Here is an 18425-nt window from a genome sequence, read left to right on the forward strand (position 1 = left end):
GTGGGGGGGTGGTGGTGTTGTTTTTTGTTGTTTTTTGTTGTTGTTTTTGTGGGGGTGGGGTGGGGGGTGCGGTAAATAATGACGTGTGACACAGTATGCTGAACATCAAACTGTACTTTAGGATCTGCCATTGACCAAACGTCTAGCTCATAAATAAACATTTTTGTACAATTAAGTGTAATTTTAATTTAGCGACAGAACAATGCTGAATGTGACAACTAGATGTACCAAAACGAAACTGAAATTCACATAGAGGTTATTATATCAGTGTATATTTCTTACTATGTTTCCCGAGGGAGAACAAGTGATATACTGATATTTAGGCACCAGTGTCCTATCATACAAATCAATAAAACACACAGTATCAACAACATGAAAAGCAAAAGTCAGTTATCAAATAAACTCATATTTCATGAACAGCACATTTATTTCTGATGTAATAAGATAAAACCTCAGTAGTATTTCCAATATCTTCCACACATCTTTTGTGAGTCTCCCAAAAAATGTTTCTAATAGCGAACTTTACGTGCATAGTAGCGATCAGTTATTTTCTTTTTAACAGCATCTCCTTTCAATATTAAACGTCTTTTTACTCAGATTCACAGATGTTTGTTTTTTTGTTGTTGTTGTTAACTAATGCTTCCCCGTTACATCTCCAAACCAATAGCGGATATGTATAGATCACGCGATATAGAGACATGGACGGGTACTGGCCTTCTGCTATGCATTGGAAATCAAATTGTTTACGAAAATCAATAGCATGCAGTTTGGTGTTGACAAGATATGAAATAGACAGTACAACAGTCAGCTTATAAAAGCTCTTGCAAAGATTCACTGTTAGTCGAAGTTCTGATGATCAAGCTTCCAGCTAATATGACATCAGTTTGTGTTGGTTACTAAGCCATACTGGAAGGGTTGGTCAAAAGTATCAAACAAACTATCAGTTAAACCTTCTTACGTTGTCGATCAAACATTTCAAAAAGTTCTTCTACGACGTGTCGTTGAGTATTCATTTTTTTGCAAAGATACTAGCATGATTAAACTAAAAAAATGATCCGTTAAACCTGTATAGGTTGTCCATACACAGTTTCAAAAAGACATTCTGACACAACGTGTTGTTGGCCATTCAAGATGGACAAAGATGGACAAAGATACTGGTATTGTCTGAAAAGTTGCTGGTAAATGTTTACAGCGTAGCACGAGTGTTAGGTCACTATTTCACAGACCGAAGGACCGTTCTCACTACAAAGATGGGTACTAATTTTCTCGTTGCGCACTTTTCCACATTCACAAACAGTAGTGCTAGAAGTTCCAGGGACATGCGTTGAACCGTCTGTCCAGCGAACTGTCCCATTCTCCTTTTGCAGACCAATATGCGCTGTAATCAATGACGAAATTACATAAGAGAAAGCCATACAACGGGAAAACAACCGCACCTTCCTCAATACCTTTCTAGAATTCCTTTCATTTACAACCACCATTGGATTCATATCAAAGATTCACCAAACGCTGCAACATTCTACTCATGCATACACATTTTTGGATTACAGCTGTACAAATGACTGCAAATAATCGAAGTTGGAATGGACAATCCAGTGATCAACAGTACAAGCATCGCGCTTGGGAAACAATGACATGTCTCTACCAAGATAGCGTGTCTGACTACCCCATCCCGTTAGTTGCATAGGGAAGACCAGTTCTAACTGGGATCTTTATGGGTCTAAAACTGGTAGAGAGCAGCTGTGTGTTATCAATGTAGTAAACAGCATTGCTACAACTGCCATGAACATTAACAAGCATGCCAGGCTTCACAGTGAGACGTTGTGCTTACGAGTGTCATCCTCATCATCCAGTGTGGCAAGAATGTAGTCACGTTTCTCCATAGTGTTCAGGATGATCAGGCGGCCGCCGTCACTCTCGCACTTTTCCTGGCTGGCTGTCCAGTTCATTTTAAAATCTTGGTGTTTGAAACACAGGCCTGCTGACGGTGCTGATCTGTAGCCCTGTGACTCGGGACAGGGGACTGGATTACACAATGACAAAGGAGAGGCATAAGCTTTACGTGCCATAAAATATATTCCAAAGGCAAACTGTTTCAAGTGATCGTGCTTTGAATTAAATGCAACTTGCCTATTTTATATCATATTTTCAACAAGAGGAATTCATATAAGTACAACACAATTCAGAAATACACTGTAAGCACCTTTATGCAAATGTTAGTCATCGGAACATGCCATCAAAGTTTCAAAACCATGTATGCAGCATAGATGTATTGACAAGGCAATTTTCGTGTCTACTACAAGCAGAATGGAACAGGCAGTGGCTGCAGTGCTGAGGAGCAGTCATATTACCAGGAACGTTCTTGGTGGTTTCGACTAGGCAGCGATTTCTGGGTGAAGTCCCATTCGCTGTAGGTAGAGGGGGCTCTGGGCAGGTGATGAGCATTACCAGCCTCACTGTGAATTACTCGAAACTTCTCTTTTGCATTTTATCTTAAACTGTAAAACATAATGCGCTTGTACAGCAGCTAATTTCGACCTTTGGTTGTTCATTGGTGCGACAGGCAGTTTCGAATGAAATAAAGAGAGTTATTTGTTGAAGAGACAAGTCGTCAAGTCACGATGGAACGACTCCACAGAGTCCGCAGATTTGAGAGATCCTGCTCCACAGAGTTGGAGCCACAACTAGAAAGGCATAACTACCTAACTTGTCCTCGTAAAGGATACGCAGAGCTCGAGTTGATCAGATGAACAGAGTCTACAACCAGGGAGATATTGAGTGAGGGGGTCCTTTCAGATAGACTGGAACTGTGTCACAGTGCACAGGAGAAAAACAGATAGCCAAGATCTTGAAGGGTATGCCAGTGCAATAAATAGTGGATATTATTATGAGCGACCATGTGATACTATGTTTACGACACGAGTGCCTAAATGTCGGAGTTTCCCGAGCGAGAGCGAGGGATATACTGAAACTAAGGTACGTGTGTCGTAAACATATTAAGACGTGGGCCACGAATATAATTTTCTGCGACTTGAGCATGGACCACATGCATACCAGCGTATTATAAATGTGATGATGATATTCCATTTATTACCGAAGTCTTCAAATTGAGGGAAATAAGCCCAAATCTGCTTTCAAAGATAGGCTGGCAACCAGCCGTCGCCGCATGTAGAATGAACGTGTCGTAAGATGTAGCATTGTTCACCACGTCTCGACACCATGACAGAGTGATATTTTGGGTTTTGCTTTTTCACCACAGTAGGTGCTTTTGGAGTGAATATAACTTGATTAACAGAGGACATGACTTTCATCTTGACTTTCGACTATTTCATGGGTGCAATGATGAACTTCGGTCAATGAGTGAGTGAGTGAGTGAGTTAATATTTAACGTCACATCGGCAGTATTGCAGCCATATTGTGACGAGAGCATTCTTAAAAATGGAATCTATGCATATGATAAAAACCTGTCGACGAAGGACACTAAAACAACTAGAATATCACAATGAGAAATAAAACTAGCGTGAAAAGTTAAAACTAATATCCCTATTCAAACAACACAATATAAAAACAGGCTATATAGATCACCAACAACTGAAAGTAGATCACCATACTAGGGGCCATGGGGACTTACAGTACTTCTGCTACCTGCATGGTCCCTAGCTGGATTTACACCATCCTCTCAGCTGCTGGTGACTGTATGCAAGATTAGCCACAAATTAAAATGACAGAAATACTACGACTAAAAAACAGGAAGATCAAATTTGACTTTAAATGTTTTGGTCCTCTCAGGAGGACAATAATTTTACAGTGCTTTAACCCCCCTCGAGGATACAGCCACTAACACTCTAAGTTCCTAATTCGAAATTCCAAGCATAAAATATTTATATGTTTACAATTCATTTAGCAAATCTAATTCTTTTAAAAATTCAATAATTAAATGAGAACTAACATTATTAAAAAGATCCTTCAAAGTTTTTTAATTAAAATATTTATCCCTTGTGATGGAATATTCAACACAGTCAAGCAGGACATGCTTTACTGTGATTCTTTCATCACAAGGGATACAAAACGGAGGATCTTCACCTTTTAATAGATACTCGTGAGTATACCTCGTATGGCCAATGCGACATCGTCGCATCATGACCTCTTCAAATCTGGACTGACAACCCAAGTAAGTATAACCGATATAAGGTTTTATTTCATGTAATATAATTATACCTACCTGGGTGTCCCACTTCTTCTGCATCAGATCACGGATATAAGATCTTATTATAGCTTTATAATCAGAGTATGGAATAAGAAGTGGTGTCACAGATTTGTTGAGTGCCGCCTTAGCAGCAAGATCGGCCATTGTGTTACCACAAATGCCTACGTGACTAGGTAACCAACAAAGGACGTTGTCGCACTGGCCAGTAGCAAGATTATTGTACAATTCAATAATTTCTATTAAAAGTGGATGTTTACAAGAAATGTTTTTAATAGCCTGAAGGCAAGAAAGAGAGTCGGAATATATTATATACTGTTTACGTTTCGAGTGTCTTTGAATATATTTAAGAGCTGTTAATATGGCGTTAGCTTCTGCTGTAAAAATAGAACTATTGTCTGGTAATATAGAAGATATTGTTCTGGATCCAATGACAGTAGCACAAGCAACTGCGCCACCGTCCTTGGACCCATCTGTAAATAAAGATTTATAATTGCTATATTTATGTTTCAATTGATTATATTCTTGTTTATACTGTAATTCATTCGTTTCTGATTTTTTAAATGTCGTTAATGTTAGGTCAACTTGTGGCCTAAACAATTGCCAAGGAGGAGAAGAAAGAAGACGGGAAGGCGATATACTTTCCAGGTCTATACCGGCAGAAGAAATAAATGGTTTAATTCTGTGCCCAAGAGGTGGAACAAGAGAAGACTTTTTGTCATACAAATCCTCATAAAGCGGATTGAAGACACAGTTATAGGCAGGGTTAGATTCGTTAGAATATAATTTAGTAATGTATTGTAATGACAATTTTATACGACGTTGAGTAAGAGATGGTTCACCGGCCTCAACGTAGAGACTATCAATAGGTGAAGTTCTGAAAGACCCAAGACAAAGTCTTAAGCCTTGATGGTGGACAGAATCAAGAAGTTTAAGGTTGCTTTTGCACGCTCCACCAGATACGATGGAGCCATAATCAAGTTTTGAACGTATGAGTGATCGATACAGGTGTAAGAGAGTTGCTTGATCCCCTCCCCTCTTTGAGTTGGAAACAACTTTCAACAAGTCAAGTGATTTCAGGCATTTAGTTTTAAGTGATTTAATGTGTGGTAAAAACGTCAAATGTGAATCAAAGATTAGACCCAAGAACTTGGCTTCCTTCACAGCTTTAATGGGAGTGCCATTTAGAGATAGTTCAGGGTCTTTATGGGGTTTGTATTTACGACAAAAATGTATGCAGTTTGTTTTGGATTTAGAAAATTTAAACCCGTTTTCAAGACACCATTTATCTATTTTGTTTAAACACAACTGCAATTGCCGTTCAATGGTATGCATATTTTTACCACGACAAGAAATATTAAAATCATCCACAAATAACGATCCATCAATTGAATCGTTTAAAACTTTGGATAAACTATTTATCTTTATGCTAAAAAGTGTAACAGACAAAATACTGCCTTGTGGAACACCCTGATCCTGATTGTAATGATCAGACAGGGTAGAACCCACTCGAACTTGAAACTGTCTATCATTTTAAAAGTTGGCTATAAATTGAGGTAAACGACCTCGCAAGCCAAAGTCATGTTGTTTATTAATTAGTGCGTTTTTAACAAATGATTCCAGTCGCACTAAGTGATCGACAGTACTTCTGTTTTCCGGAAACCACACTGTATATCTGTGATAAGATTATTTGTTTCCAAGTACCAAACAAGTCGATTATTTATCATGCGTTCCATGGTCTTGCAAACACAGCTAGTTAATGAAATCGGACGATAATTGGATGGATCCGTATGATCACGTCCAGGTTTAGGTATTGGTACTACTATGGCGTCACGTCATGAAGGAGGAAAGTTACCCGATGTCCAAATACCATCAAAAATATTTAGGAGAGTTTCCAGACAGGATTCTGGTAAATGTTTCAGGAGTTGATAATGGATGTTATCAGCTCCAGTAGCAGTGTCATGAGCTTTATCAAGAGCAGTATGGAGTTCATGAATAGAAAACGTTTCATTATAATCTTCGCCGTTATCAGAACTGAAATTAATAATTTTCTTTTCTTGTTGTTTTTGATATTGCTGAAATGTAGGTGTATAATTTGAAGAGGAAGAGTGTTTAGCAAGGGTTTCACCCAGTTTATTAGCAATATCTGATTTATCAGTAAGCAATTGATCTCCATGTTCAAGATGATGGACAGTAGATTTAGTACCTTTACCTTTGATTTTCTGCACCATGTTCCATACTTTGGACATAGGTGTCCGAGAATTTATTTTGGATACATAATTTTGCCAAGTTTGGCGTTTGTTCTGTTTTAAAGTACGCCGTGCTTTAGCATTTAAAATTTTAAATTTATTTAAATTATGCTCCATAGGATGACGACGGAAATAATGTTCTGCTTTTTTCCTTGCCTTCCTAGCTTGTTTACATTCATCGTTGAACCATGGTTTTCTTATGTGTGGAACTACAGAGGACCTTGGTATACACTCATCAGCTATGGAATTCAGTTCATCAGAATAGCATTTAATAGCATCGGAAACGTCAATAAAACCTTCAGGTGTACGTTTTTCAGCACACAGTGTTTCATATAAAGCCCAGTTAGCCTTTTTAAAATTTCGTCTTGATGATGGAGGAACATCGGATGAAGTTACAGCTTTTAATACAGTAGGAAAATGGTCACTTCCACATAGGTCATCGTGGACTGACCATTCGAATTCATTGAGTAGTTCTGAATTTGTGAGTGACAAGTCGAGAGCAGAATAGGTCCCTGTACCAGGATGTAAATATGTGCTGGAACCATCATTATAAATACACAAATCATTGTCAGAAGAAAAGTCCTCCAACAAATTCCCTTTAGTGTTTATATTTGCACTACCCCAGAGTGGGATGTGCCCATTTAAGTCTCCCATTATAATACAGGGCTTCGGGAGTTGGTCATATAAAGCTTGAAGATCAGTTTTGGCAAACGTCGAAGATGGTGAAATATAGAGGGAGCATAGCGTAAACGCTACATGTAAAGTAATTCTCACTGCAACAGCCTGCATATTAGTATTAAGTGAAACGGGGCTTTGGATAACGTTTTGTCTGACTAGAACGGATGATCCACCAATGGCCCTATCACCCGGAGGTGAAAAACAATGATACGCATTAAATTGACGAAGGTCAAATATATCTGTTTGTTTTAAATATGTCTCTTGGAGACATAACGCTGAAGGTGTAAAATCTTGGACTAATAGCTGTAATTCATGTAAATTAGTCCTCAATCCTCTGCAGTTCCACTGTACAATATTATTGGAATAAACTATCTTTTGGGGGGATTTATTGGGGATCTACCCCGCACTCTTTTTTGCAGGGCGACAAGCTATGTGCCCTAGAATGGACGTTTTCAGAAACGTCCATGTCTTCAAGAGACCAGTATTTATTGAACAATTGAATTTTGTTCTGTGACCCTTTAGGAGGTCTGCCACTTTGATGTTTTGAAGCATCAGGCTTTGGTTCCGGTTTACTTTTCACAGTCTGTTGACTATCAGCTGTCGATTGAGACTTTGAGTGTGACTGAGATGATGATTTGTGATCAAAAGACCTTGAGGTACTAGGAAGTGATTCCTCAGTCTGTGATGATATAGCAGGGTACAAATGCTGTGGAGAATCGCAATTTACCCAAGTCAAGGTAGTTTGGCAGCCTGTGGTTGATGTTGTTTTAGAGTTAGAACCCGATAATGTTTTTGCTACTGTTGCATAACTTTCTGTAAGATCAGATCTCTTTACCAGTTTTTTGGCCTCAGAAAAAGAGATATTTTGAGTGAATTTTATTTATTGATCTCCATTTGCTCTTTCCAAATAGGACACTGTTTAGAAAAGGACGAATGGTCGCCTGAGCAATTTTGGTGCATTTTTTATAATCGCTGTCACAATCTTCTGTTGTGTGTGTCTTCTCACCACAGTGAGCACACACAACAGACAATGTGCAAGTATTTACACCGTGTCCATATTTCTGGCATTTAAAACACCTGAGCGGGTTGGGGATGTAAGTATCAACTTGTATGTTGCAGTAGCCTACCTTCACTGATTTTGGAGCGTTTGGACATGAGAAAGTAAACAGATACGTATTTGTTTTGACGGTTTCGTTGTTTCTGCGAGTTGAAAAACGCTTGACATACAGTACACCTTGATCCTTCATTTCAGATCCTATATCAAGTTCCGACATGTCATCAAACAATCGATCTCTATCTCTCACGATACCTTTACTTGTATTCAAGGTTTTGTGTGCAGAAACCGTGACGGGAGTTTTAGTTTTAGTGAGTGAGTTTAGTTTTACGTCGCACTTAGCAATATTCCAGCTATATGGCGATCGTGACGGGAATGCCCACGAAAGATTTAATATTCATCAGATTTGTTGCTTGCTGCTTTTTCCCGTATTCGACTAGCAGGGCACCCGAACGTAAGCGTCTTATGTTCTTCACATCCCCAGCAATGCCTTGAATACCTTTGGATACAGCAAAGGGGTTCAACTTCAAAGATGTCTTATCAGGAGTCTCAATCACAATGAAACGTGGCCAGTACTCAATCGATGTAGACGGTCTATGGTCAGTATCAACAGGGTCAATATCAAGTGGACGTTTTGGGTTTTTTTGTTGGAGTTTCATAAGCCATGGTTAGTGTAATACGGTTCATCATCCGAGCTCCCCACCCACCACGGAGTATCACAAGGAAAATGCTAAAGCAAGCGGGCCTCCAGCTTACAGCACCAAGGATACCCGGATGATATACTCCAGCAGAAGAATTAGAAATAATTAGTCTACCAGATTGGCCCATGAGCCACCGCCTTCTGGGCATAAGACTCTAGGCAAAAGTTCAAAACTTCAAAAATGCATTTTAAAATTTGAAAAGCTCAATGAACAAATAGGCCAAGACCGAAAGTAAAAATCCAAATAAAATTTGTGCAATGATATATATACTCCATGCACAGGGCTTGGCATGACCAACCGATTGGTCGAACCGGGCCCATTCGACCACCTGTCTAGGTGAAGTCAGGGCCAAAGTGGTGTGTTGGGCAATGGAACGCAGTTAACAGCCCCAGTGCCCTCAGCCACCAGGATCCCGTCCTCCACCGACACGGGACGCAACCCACGGCAAACGGGTTGGTGGACCAGATATCCCCCCGGGTCTACTACGGGGGTGTCGGCGAGCTCTTAGCATTACCCAGCACCCACCACGAGGAGGTGCCTCGGTCAATGACTTGTGCCAGATATATTGTGCCATATGACCTGCTGATTACCGACATTACTTATATAACCCCAGTGACAGTATGCTATTGTTCTAGTGAGGCACTATTTCATCATCCCGTGATGCCCAGTCAGGAATTACTTCAATATCGTCCCTCTGCCACGGGATACTACTTCAATACTGTCCCTGCACGTGGATTTTCCGATGAAAAGCCCTTGATTTTAATTTATTACTTTTTTAAATATTAATACAACCTTGCCTTGCCGTCACAGAATGCGATCGTGACACGTTATTGATAACTTCCAACATGTACTGTCGACACCCCGGTTCGAATTTTTAGCGTAGCGGTCGGTATTGTGCACTAGGCAACGAAGGATTTCTGTGAAGAATGAGATCGTCGGTATGAACCGTGTGCTCCTCTCAAGACGGGTAGTGCGGTCGGCGCACGAACTGGACACGGGTAGCGTGTCCTGCTTCAATTTCTTCAGTTATCGCCTGAACAGGGGCAGTGGTTTAGCCTAGTGGTTGAAGTGTGTGACATTGCAGGAATAATGGGACGTAAAACTAAACTTACTCAGTAACTACCACCTCAACACTTATTACAAGTCTACTGGTGTAAAGCACTGGGAAGTGATAAATCATGGTAATTATCAGATAAGTTTCACTTTCTCGCTTTTCCTTTAAATAAAACCGAGATAGCAAGAGCTTTTGAACATGAAATAGGGAATTCAAACATATGTGATATGGAAATTAATAATAACATAGCCACTTAAGCTGTTAAGGTCCACGCTGTCAGTCGTCACAGTTCGTGGCTTAAGAATCAACTGTCACCGTCGACAACGTACCTTCCTAGGGGACAACAGTACTTTCCTAGGGGGCGTCAACAGTGGCATCAAGTTCACTTCAGTAGGATCAAGTGTACATCTTTCCCACGCCGATCGCTGCGTCAGAGTGAGAACACAACGTAATGTGTCTTACAGGCTAACCTATTGTGACTGAGCTTTTACTCCGTACAGTCCGTTTGAGTCAGAAACGGACCGATGAATTGGAAATTTTATCTTAATCGTGTTTTATATGCCACATCAATATAAATGGTACACATGTTTATCATTTACTAATACCCAACAGCTTTCCGATATTTGAACATTTTCCGGACTCCACAACGAAAGTTGTTTAAGAAACTATCATCATTGAAAACGCCTAAGTTGTTATCTGTCGCGGCGGGGTGAAACCGCAGAAACGGAACAGCCACTATCACGTCGTGCACGGGATACATATGCCTGATGAAAAATGAAGTTGAATGTTGACGTAAAACAGTTGATGATTGAAGTGTACGATTGCTTCCGTGCTGAAGCCGAAAGGGGCAAACCTTTTTGGGCCATTAATAAATTCCGTCAGTGGGCATCAAAAGCTTTAGGAGTATCAGCAAGGGCACAACCGTTTTGTTTGCGAAGCAGGTAGGGGTCGTGTCAAAATCACACAAATTAAAACATTTTGACAACTTTCAAAAGAACCTTGTATGACAGTCTATCAAGAAGCTCTATTCTGGAAACAAATACATGTCACTGAAAAATTTTAAAAAGCATTTGATACCTCCGAGCATCAAAGTACACACTCTGGCGACTCTTACACTCTTTCGGGTATCGTTATGAGAAACTTTCGGGGGAGAATAGGTCAGTACTCTGTGAACGCCCTCATATCGTTCGCTTGAGAAATCATTTTCTCCAGGTAATAAAGAAGAAGCGCGAGGAAAGGTTCGAGTCAGTGTACTTGGACGAGACCTTGGTCAATGCCTCGCACACTGCCGGCAGTCAGTGGGTACCCGATGGGGGTGATAAGGGGTCATGCAGAAAGCTGCCTCTAGGAAAAGGAGAGATACTACTCAGTTTCCATGCTTGTTGCTCCAGCAAAGGCTTTCTCCTAGACTGTGAGTTTGTAGTCCACAGATAATAGACACTAACATTCCGAGATGAATGGTGCGGTTCTCCTCGATTGGGTTAAACAGTTGGTACCAGCTTTACAAGAGAAGTCTTTTATCGTACTGGACAATGCCCCATACTACAATGTGCAGAGCCCCGATAGTAAAGAAATCGAACAGTCGAAAAGGTGATATGATATCATGGCTCGACAAATTTCAGATCATACCGCCTTCGAAGGCAACGAAACCTTAGCTTTATGAGATCATAAAAGCCCACAAAGGTGAACCTTTCTACAAAGTTGTTGGGGTATTGTCAAAGGAGATGTTGCCAGATCAAACCCAACTTTTACGTGACGTAGAGGGTTTGGTTAAGGAATCCCTTAACAAAATCACGACTGAAACTTGGCAAAACTGTGTCACCAAGGTAGCTAACGTCATTGAACAAGGTTACTGGTCTAGGGATGGCTTACAACAGGCAACAGTGGCACCACTTGTCATCCCTTTAAGTCGTCACTATGACACTACGACAGACGAGGAACCGATGGGTCTCCCGGAATAGGTTTTGAGATGCCCCTAGCCGTGAGCGGCTGTTCCGTTTCTGTGGTTTCACCCCGCGGTGAGAGATAGTAACCTTTACGTTTTCGATGATGATAGTTTCTCAAACAACTTTTTGGGTGGAGTTCGGAAAATGTTCAAATATCGGACAGCTGTTGGTATTAGTAAATGGTAAACGTGTACCATTTATATTTATGTGGCAATTTGTACAATGATAAAATTTGCAATTAATCGGGTCCGTTTCTGACTCAAACGGACTGTAGTTAGCAATGCTCCAGCAACATCACGGGGGACGACACCAGAAATGGCTTTCACAATTTTTATCCTTAGCACATAAGTATTCCATCCCTGGAGCGAACGCTTCAACCATTAATCTTTAAAGGTCACATCTACCCTAATAGGGTACAAATACAAAATCTCTTGCTGACATCGTTATAAATGAAACCCCGTCATTAAAACTGCTCATTTCGATCTTTTAGTACCTTAAATCGACCTTTTTGTCAACAGTGCACAATTCTCAGCCGCAAAAGAAATTTCAACCAATCAGAGCGGCGCGTCTCCGTGACGTAATAGTGGGTATAGAAATGAGAGTCATTGCAGTATTCATCTACATTTTCAGGGGTTAAACTATTTCGTTTACAGGTTTGTACAAACCTGAAATAGGGAAAGCTGTTGAGAAAAATGAAAGCTATATGTTCTCACAAACTACTATAATTTAGTTTTGTCTCCTGCTTTGCCTAGTTTTCGAGTTACAACCCTTGTTTTCATAGACGATTCTGTCAAAATCGCTTGGTGTCGCTAGGTTGTAATCCGTGTTAGGTGGTATAAACCTACACGTTATTTGTTATCATTCACTTGATGCTCAGTTAATGAATTTATAACAGGTACAATTAGTGGTAACGCCACTTAGATTACCCGACAAAGGACCCCATTTGGCATTTCTTTTGTCTGGATCGATCAAAGGCTTAACCGATAACACGCTGATTGATTAATTAGTTTTATGGGGATTTAAATGGGGGATTTGTCAAAAGGTAGTGTTTATGTATGTACATTTACTAATCTATACTGAATACACTCTGTCGTATCTGTGTCTATGTAAAACAACACCCTTCTTTCAAAGGATTAACCGCCAATACATTGATTGCTCATTATTGGCTAACTAAATAACTTTTTAAAAAGAATTACGCACATTATGCAATTAGTTGCCAGGTGTGCTATCTTGGGTAACAAATTAAACTATACAGCCATGTGAAAAACCTGAAACGATACATAACGTTTTCGTATATTAGACTGTTAAAAGACACATCACTTGGGAAATCTACAGATGAATTATATATCACTTGTTTTTGTGGATATTGATGGATACATTCCTCGAAGAAGGTAATAGCCTGACATTGCTCCTATAACTTTAATTCTAATATTTGCATTTTTGTTTTAATAAGTGTGTCATAGAATCATTGTTTTCGTCGTTAAGTGTAATGATGCAGACGACATACACTAGGGCGTGCGTGCGAATTATAATTCATATAGGAAAACTATGAAATGTCTACATATTACATTCCTGTTATACATTCGCAGATCGCTGCTTTTTATTAAGTTTCAAAATGCATACAAGTATGATTATAAAGTAATTAGGATTATGAGACCAAGTATAAAGACGTATATTGACAAGTGTCTACATACTGGTGAGCGAACGTTACAAACCAAGTAAATTTAGCAAGTGAAGAAATTTATCGCGCAGTATTTTCACTTCGACACCGACCTCGCTTAGGTTATGTCATGTAATGATTCAAATACATATTTGTGTAGTTTTGATTTTCTAACGTGATGAGAACAAACCATACATAATCTCATTAATTCAAATGGATTTGACTTCACGATTTTCAAAAATTTCGGCGCCCTGTCTTGGGATGAATGCTATTTAAGTTTGTTTTCACCAACTTACAAAAGGACAATTACTTTCTACTGGTAGTAAAATATGTATTTTATTGATGGACAATAGGATTTTGCATAACATTGCTTATAACATAACAATTTCACGCTTGGAAGTGAGGTGGAGGTCAATATAACATTGCTTACAATATAAATGTCACTTCGAGCCCCACCTTGCTTCCTCGGAAGAAGTCCTTATGTTAAAAGCTGTGTCTTGCAAAATCCTTTTGGCCATGATTCAAATGCATATCTAACAACCAGCAAAAAGTAGTTTTGATTTTCTAACTTGATGAGAACAAATCATAATCTCAGTAATTCTAACGGACTTTAGCCCGTGACTTCAGGATTTTCAAAAATGGCGGCGCCCTGTCTGAGGATGAATGCTATTTAAGTTTGTTTTCACCGACTTACAAAATCCAAATTACTTTCTACTGGTAGTACAATATGTGTTGTATTGATGGACATTAGGATGTTACATGACATTGCTTATAACATAACAATTTCACTCCTGGAAGTGAGGTGGAGGTCAATATAACATTGCTTACAATATAAATGTCACTTCGAGCCCCACCTTGCTTCCTCGGAAGAAGTCCTTATGTTAAAAGCTGTGTCATGCAAAATCCTTTTGGCCATGATTCAAATGCATATCTAACAACCAGTAAAAAGTAGTTTTGATTTTCTAACTTGATGAGAACAAATCATAATCTCAGTAATTCTAACGGACTTTAGCCCGTGACTTCAGGATTTTCAAAAATGGCGGCGCCCTGTCTGAGGATGAATGCTATTTAAGTTTGTTTTCACCGACTTACAAAATCCAAATTACTTTCTACTGGTAGTACAATATGTGTTGTATTGATGGACATTAGGATGTTACATGACATTGCTTATAACATAACAATTTCACTCCTGGAATCGGTCAATATAAGGGGTCAATATAAGATTACTTACGATAATATTGTCACTTCGACCACAACCTCGTTTCCGAGGAAGAAAGCGTTATATCCATGCAAAATCTTTTTAGTCAGCAATGTGTAGTAAGCAGTCTTAATTTTATAACCTCGATGAAACTTAAACTCCATTTTCTATCCTGGAAGCTTGGTAGGGGGCGAACCATCCGATTTAGTATACACCACAGGCTTCCACAAAGCTCACTTCGCTCACTAACAACCAATTTAAGCACAAACTACGGAGTCTGGTGGAAATCTGTGCATAGTGACACCATCACCCGACCCCAAGGAATAATTGACGGCAACACAACAATTCGGCATGTCTTTGGTGACGTCGAGAAATCAGCAAAATGACGAGCTTCCTACACATTTTCTATACATTTAACTGGAAACCGTTCCTTCTATGACGTCATTGTAGGGCTCTGGCGACAGAGTTACGTAACCTGTCTGCGGTTTCGTTTGCGGGCGAGAGAGAAGCAGACAGCTTTTTAGCAACTTTTAAGCACTTGGTATTAATTAACCACAAGTTTTTTTAACAAAAAATGGTGTTTCGTTTATGACTAACCAAAAGTCTTTCATATGCAGTGATAAAAAGAGTACCAAATATTGAGTTTAGTGGTCCTTTAACATAACACCGATAGTCAAGTAATAAAGCATCAGCGAGCACCAGTTTTTCGGGTAACTGGCGGCTTTCTGTAAATAATCAAGTCTGCACCATACAATCTATTGATCAGCATTCTGTGCTGCACACAGTCTCGTTACACAGTTCCTGCTGGTTAGACTCTCGTTACACGCGTCCTGTATATACTCTCGTTACACACTCTCGTTACACCCACCCTCTACAATACACACGCCTTGCTCATGCTCTCGCTACACTCGCCCTGTGTATACTCTCGTTACACGCACACTGTATATACTCTCGTTACACGCACCCTGTATATACTCTCGTTACATGCACCCTGTATATACTCTCGTTACACTCACCCTTTATGTACTCTCGTTTCACGCACCCTGTATATACTCTGGTTACACACGCCCTGTATATACTCCCTTTACAAGCGTCCTGTATGTACTCTCGTTACACACACGCTCTACTTACAGTCTCGTTACACACTCCCTACTTTCGTTACTAACGCCCTTAACACACTCCCATTGCATAAGCGCGGCACATATTCTGTTTGATGTTTAGTGCCTCACTCAGCAGTATTCCAGCTATGTAGCGGTAGTCATTGCTGTTGATTGATTTGTCCTTTAACGTTGCACCAAGCCAATCCAGTCGTTGGACCAGACAATCCAGTCATCAACATCATGTACATGAATCTATACGACTGAGATACGATGGCATATGTCATCCAAAGTCAGCGAATCTGACCACCCGAACCCTTGAGTCCCTTCTTACGACAATTATTGGTTACTAAAGACAATTCTAACCGATATCTTCCCGGGTTCTAACGAAATGACTAAACCAAACATAAAGCAAAATATATTTTCACTAACCTCGCTTAATGAAACTTCTGGCACCGGGAACAGAAACACTGGAGATAGATGGCGGGGACCTGTACATGGAGCACTGACTACCATGATGGATCACAGTAATACAGACGTCATCCCTCGCACAGATGGTGGCACATTCCTGCTCACTCTCCGATTGCTGGATGCTGACTGGTGTCTGGTGGCATTGAAGTTGTCCATCAGGATGAGTTTCTTAAACAAACTTCTGGAGACAACAGCCTCTTTTGCGAAAATCTCCCGCAAGAAGAGGGGAAGAAATACCAGGAGAATCATTCCTCCTCCTCCTCAACTCCAGATACCAACAATTGTGTATCTAACTGTCCCAACTAGTCAGCAGCTGTTTTCCCATAAAGTACAACTTTCTGGGACTGCATCGTGTATTTAGTTACACCGTAAACCAAATTCCCTATTCAATTATTTATTAGCTACCAAACACGTGAAGATGCATGAGCACAAAGGTTGTAAGCGATCCAACTGCAAGACAACGCCCATGATGAAACAAACAAGACTGTTACCATGGAGGCAAATACCCTGAAACAACCGTAAAAACATGTAAGCATTCTCCCACGGGACCGTCATGTTATATGTCTCATAGATTTTATCACAAACTCGATTCTAACTTGGTATTACCTGCCTCATTGTTTGACAGCTCTTCTAGAAGCTGATAATGAGACATTATTGAAGAAGAACAATGTCTTGTTTATGGCATAGAGCGACATCTCTGCTTAACAATGGGGTACGAATGTTCATCCAAAGTCACTTTTTCTTATAAATATGAAGTTGTCATCCTGAACGTTGTAGGTTTCATTACTGTATGTCTAAACTAGCGTCCAAAAGAAACGCCACCAAATACTTTTCTGGTCTAAAACAAAACGTAAGCTAAATATGGCAACATTAAATGTTTTATTGCAAAAGGCAATCATTCAGCAACTGTATTTAATGAATAACAAGAAGAACAACGACGCAGCTCGCGATCTAAGATTATATGAATGACACTGGTGTGCATTATCCAGCATTTAATCACAAATGCAGAATTGACTGGGAGCTTTAACAGCTTTCGGGGCAGCACATATAGTTCAGTGCCGAGTGTGGCCACCTCTAGTACTGATGTAGACCAGCCTAGCTATTCTCGAACGTGCGTAGCCCTACGAACTTCATAGGCCTATTCGTAACACAATGGGTACGATCAAAGTTACGAATTCTTAGGGCTAGGAACGTTTCGAGAATAAGGGCCCAGAACCCGGCGTCGAACTGAGTAGCTGAGTCTTCTGACATCTTGATTAGGGATACGGCGCCATTCCTTTAGCAGCGCAGCTGGCAAAGTGTTCCTCGTCAATGGCTAATTTTGACGTTTCCGAATACGACGTCCAAGTTATGTACAAAGATGCTGAATTGGGGACAGATCGTGAAGAACTAGAACTTGCTTTCGTCACCAAAGTTCACTCTTCGCCAGTTTCGCTTCTGTCAGTGTTACACAGGCCTGGTTCATCAATCTGGCACATCGGTGTCGGCACGTGAACGTCATGTTGAACGTCGTCTTGAAAGGTCGATCGGCACAGAGACTATGAATGCGCAAAACCCGTAAATACCGGTCCTCTTGCATGGTAGAGACCTTCAGTCACCCGTTGGCCTGTCTGCAGTACTGCAGTGTGTCCTAGACGTGTGCCAAGTCTTGCGATGGTGGATTTGCAGCATCCCATGGTCCAAGCCATATGCTCTTGTGTCGGTTCCACCTATAACATACCGATTGCTCCCGCCCTCTGCTCTGGTGTTAAACAAGGCATGTTCCCGGTTCTTAATCGAATAAAATGTTGTAAGAGAGTATGATACGGGTAACTTTGTGCACAGTTTCCGTTTTGTTCGTGTAAACTCGTATTTCGGGTTTTGGGGATTTTTTACTTTGTTTTGTTTTTGAGTTTTTTCACAAAGTACCAAAAGCAAGTGCAAATGTTCATTGGGAATAGGCATGATGTGTTCGAGATGTGTGTGTTTAGAGAATTTTGTAACAGACTGACAGTTATTTTGACAATTTGCAGTCGTTTGGTTTATTTTGGTGGCGTTTCTTTTGGACGCTAGTTTAGTTTGGTCTCTTGTTGGCTCATGATGATTTGACCTGTGTTTGTGACTTGAAGTTCTC

Source organism: Haliotis asinina, chromosome 1, assembly GCF_037392515.1.
Source record: "Haliotis asinina isolate JCU_RB_2024 chromosome 1, JCU_Hal_asi_v2, whole genome shotgun sequence".
Classification (NCBI taxonomy): domain Eukaryota; kingdom Metazoa; phylum Mollusca; class Gastropoda; order Lepetellida; family Haliotidae; genus Haliotis; species Haliotis asinina.